Source organism: Pseudophryne corroboree, chromosome 2, assembly GCF_028390025.1.
Source record: "Pseudophryne corroboree isolate aPseCor3 chromosome 2, aPseCor3.hap2, whole genome shotgun sequence".
NCBI classification, from domain to species: domain Eukaryota; kingdom Metazoa; phylum Chordata; class Amphibia; order Anura; family Myobatrachidae; genus Pseudophryne; species Pseudophryne corroboree.
Genome location: NC_086445.1, coordinates 177,140,584 through 177,145,701, shown reverse-complemented (window position 1 = coordinate 177,145,701; position 5,118 = coordinate 177,140,584).

Genomic DNA, 5,118 nt, shown 5'->3' with positions numbered 1-5,118 from the left:
TAATGACGACACAGAGGTAGGTACAGCAGTGGCCTTCCGTACCGTACTGCTATATATAGTATACTGGTGGTCACTGTGTCAGCAAACTGCAAAACTAAAATGCACCACAGGTATAGAATGTAGATGAATAGTATACTTAATGACGACACAGAGGTAGGTACAGCAGTGGCCTTCCGTACCGTACTGCTATATATAGTATACTGGTGGTCACTGTGTCAGCAAACTGCAAAACTAAAATGCACCACAGGTATAGAATGTAGATGGATAGTATACTTAATGACGACACAGAGGTAGGTACAGCAGTGGCCTTCCGTACCGTACTGCTATATATACTGGTGGTCACTGTGTCAGCAAACTGTAAAACTAAAATGCACCACAGGTATAGAATGTAGATGGATACTAGTATACTTAATGACGACTCAGAGGTAGGTACAGCAGTGGCCTACTGTACCGTAATGCTATATATTATATACTGGTGGTCACTGGTCAGCAAAACTCTGCACTGTACTCCTCCTATATAATATTATACTGGTGGTCCCCAGTCCCCACAATAAAGCAGCACACTGAGCACAGATATGGAGTGTTTTTCAGGCAGACAACGTATACTGGTGGTCACTGTCCGCAAAACTCTGCACTATACTCCTGCTATATAATACAGCTGCTCCCCAGTCCCCACAATTAAGCAGTGTGAGCACAGATATATGCAGCACACTGAGCACAGATATGGAGTGTTTTTCAGGCAGACAACGTATTACTGGTGGTCACTGTCAGCAAAACTCTGCACTGTACTCCTCCTATATACAGCTGCTCCCCAGTCCCCACAATTAAGTAATAAGCAAGCACAAAATATTTGCAATGCATCAACATAAACGGAGAGGACGCCAGCCACGTCCTCTCCCTAACATTTCCAATGCACGAGTGAAAATGGCAGCGACGCGCGGCTGCTTATATAGAATCCGAATCTCGCGAGAATCCAACAGCGGGATGATGACGTTCGGGCGCGCCCGGGTTACTTGAGCCATACGGGAGAATCCGAGTCTGCATCAGACCCGTGTAAAAAGGGTGAAGTTCAGGGGGGTTCGGTTTCCGAGAAATCGAACCCGCTCATTACTAGTAACTGGAAGCTGTGAAAAATGAAAATAAGGCATCTGCCACAAAATATGTAAATAAAAATGCAATAAATAAATGGAAAAAAGGAAACCCCCAAGATTTTTACAAAATAAGACTCCAGACTCCGTGGAGGGGAAAATATCCAATCTTGATCCTGTGGTATAAACTAGTGATGTGCACCGGACATTTTTCGGGTTTTGTGTTTTGGTTTTGGATTCGGTTCCGCGGCCGTGTTTTGGATTCGGACGCGTTTTGGCAAAACCTCACCGAAAATTTTTAGTCGGATTCGGGTGTGTTTTGGATTCGGGTGTTTTTTTTTCAAAAAACCCTAAAAAACAGCTTAAATCATAGAATTTGGGAGTCATTTTGATCCCATAGTATTATTAACCACAATAACCACAATTTCCACTCATTTCCAGTCTATTCTGAACACCTCACAATATTATTTTTAGTCCTAAAATTTGCACCGAGGTCGCTGGATGGCTAAGCTAAGCGACACAAGTGACCGACACAAACACCTGGCCCATCTAGGAGTGGCACTGCAGTGTCAGGCAGGATGGCACTTCAAAAAAATAGTCCCCAAACAGCACATGATGCAAAGAAAAAAAGAGGTGCACCAAGGTCGCTGTGTGACTAAGCTAAGCGACACAAGTGGCCGACACGAACACCTGGCCCATCTAGGAGTGGCACTGCAGTGTCAGACAGGATGGCACTTCAAAAAAATTGTCCCCAAACAGCACATGATGCAAAGAAAAAAAGAGGCGCACCAAGGTCGCTGTGTGACTAAGATAAGCGACACAAGTGGCCGACACAAACACCTGGCCCATCTAGGAGTGGCACTGCAGTGTCAGGCAGGATGGCACTTCAAAAAAATTGTCCCCAAACAGCACCAAGGTCGCTGTGTGACTAAGATAAGCGACCCAAGTGGCCGACACAAACACCTGGCAAATCTAGGAGTGGCACTGCAGTGTCAGACAGGATGGCACTTCAAAAAAATAGTCCCCAAACAGCACATGATGCAAAGAAAAAAAGAGGTGCACCAAGGTCGCTGTGTGACTAAGCTAAGTGACACAAGTGGCCGACACGAACACCTGGCCCATCTAGGAGTGGCACTGCAGTGTCAGACAGGATGGCACTTCAAAAAAATTGTCCCCAAACAGCACATGATGCAAAGAAAAAAAGAGGTGCACCAAGGTCGCTGTGTGACTAAGATAAGCGACACAAGTGGCCGACACAAACACCTGGCCCATCTAGGAGTGGCACTGCAGTGTCAGGCAGGATGGCACTTCAAAAAAATTGTCCCCAAACAGCACATGATGCAAAGAAAAAAAGAGGCGCACCAAGGTCGCTGTGTGACTAAGATAAGCGACACAAGTGGCCGACACAAACACCTGGCCCATCTAGGGGGGAAATTTACTAAGCTCCCGATTTTGACCGAGATGCCGTTTTTTCATCAAAGTGTCATCTCGGTAATTTACTAAGCACTAATCACGGCAGTGATGAGGGCATTCGTAATTTTTTGCAAGTTCAGGTAAAAAATTACGAATGAATACACCATCGGTCAAAACGCGGCTGTTTAAGTATGAATCTCGGTCATTTACTAAGAAGTGCAAAGCAAAAAACAAACAAACACTGCCGTGAAAAATTACAACTCGTAAAAAAGTGCTAAAAAAAAACAGACCTTTTTTTTTTATTCGTGATTGGATAGGCATGCACGGATCCATGAGATCCGTACATGTATATCAGTGGGAAGGGGTGGGAAAGTGCTTATTTGTTCAAAAAAAATTGCGTGGGGTCCCCCCTCCTAAGTATAACCAGCCTCGGGCTCTTTGAGCCGATCCTGGTTACAAAAATATGGGGGGAAAAATGACAGGGGTTCCCCCATATTTAAGCAACCAGCATCGGGCTCTGCGCCTGGTCCTGGTCCCAAAAATACGGGGGACAAAAAGAGTAGGGGTCCCCCGTATTTTTAAAACCAGCACCGGGCTCCACTAGCTGGACAGATAATGCCACAGCCGGGGGTCACTTTTATATAGTGCCCTGCGGCCGTGGCATCAAAAATCCAACTAGTCACTCCTGGCCGGGGTACCCTGGGGGAGTGGGGACCCCTTCAATCAAGGGGTCCCCCCCCCAGCCACCCAAGGGCCAGGGGTGAAGCCCGAGGCTGTCCCCCCCCATCCAATGGGCTGCGGATGGGGAGGCTGATAGCCTTTGTTGTAAAAGAAAAGATATTGGGGTAAATTTACTAAGATTCGTAATTTCCGAAAAAAGGTCAAAGTTCAATCACGAATGACATCGACAGTGTAAAATTGCAACTTTTTGAATTGATTGCGATGGATTTACTAAGCTGTCGTATTCGGGTTTTTCTTTTGTTCCGATGTCGATGTCATTCGTGGTTTTTTACCTATTTTTACGGCAGTGATTAGCAAAACACTGCCGACTTTTTTTACAATCAATCTCGGCCGGATCTGTGTGATCCGTGCTGGGGTTTTTTTTTTTTTTTAATTAAACACTGTAAAATAATTAAAAAAAATGCGTGGGGTCCCCCCTCCTAAGCATAACCAGCCTCGGGCTCTTTGAGCCGATCCTGGTTACAAAAATATGGGGAAAAAAATGACAGGGGTTCCCCCATATTTAAGCAACCAGCATCGGGCTCTGCGCCTGGTCCTGGTCCCAAAAATACGGGGGACAAAAAGAGTAGGGGTCCCCCGTATTTTTAAAACCAGCACCGGGCTCCACTAGCTGGACAGATAATGCCACAGCCGGGGGTCACTTTTATATAGTGCCCTGCGGCCGTGGCATCAAAAATCCAACTAGTCACTCCTGGCCAGGGTACCCTGGGGGAGTGGGGACCCCTTCAATCAAGGGGTCCCCCCCCCAGCCACCCAAGGGCCAGGGGTGAAGCCCGAGGCTGTCCCCCCCCATCCAATGGGCTGCGGATGGGGAGGCTGATAGCCTTTGTTGTAAAAGAAAAGATATTGTTTTTAGTAGCAGTACTACAAGACCCAGCAAGCCTCCCCCGCATGCTGGTACTTGGAGAACCACAAGTACCAGCATGCGACGGAAAAACGGGCCCGCTGGTACCTGTAGTACTACTACTAAAAAAATACCCAAAAAAAGACAAGACACACACACCGTGAAAGTATAATTTTATTACATACATACACACATACATACATACTTACCTTAAGTTCCCACGCAGGTCGGTCCTCTTCTCCAGTAGAATCCAAGGGGTACCTGTTGAAGAAATTATACTCACGAGATCCAGGGGTCCAGGCTCCTCGGGAAATCCAGGGGTAATCCACGTACTTGCATAAAATAATAAAACGGAAAGCCGAGCCACGAACTGAAAGGGGCCCCATGTTTTCACATGGGACTCCTTTCCACGAATGCCAGAAACCCACTCTGACTGATGTCTAAGTGGGTTTCTTCAGCCAATCAGGGAGTGCCACGTTGTAGCACTCTCCTGATCAGCTGTGTGGTCCTGTCCTCACTGACAGGCAGCACACGGCAGTGTTACAATGTAGCGCCTATGCGCTACATTGTAACCAATGATGGGAACTTTCTGCTCAGCGGTGACGTCACTTTAGGTCAACCGCAGGGCAGAAAGTTCCCATCATTGGTTACAATGTAGCGCATAGGCGCTACATTGTAACACTGCCGTGTGCTGCCTGTCAGTGAGGACAGGAGCATACAGCCGATCAGGAGAGTGCTACAACGTGGCACTCCCTGATTGGCTGAAGAAACCCACTTAGACATCAGTCAGAGTGGGTTTCTGGCATTCGTGGAAAGGAGTCCCATGTGAAAACATGGGGCCCCTTTCAGTTCGTGGCTCGGCTTTCCGTTTTCTTATTTTATGCAAGTACGTGGATTACCCCTGGATTTCCCGAGGAGCCTGGACCCCTGGATCTCGTGAGTATAATTTCTTCAACAGGTACCCCTTGGATTCTATTGGAGAAGAGGACCGACCTGCGTGGGAACTTAAGGTAAGTATGTATGTATGTATGT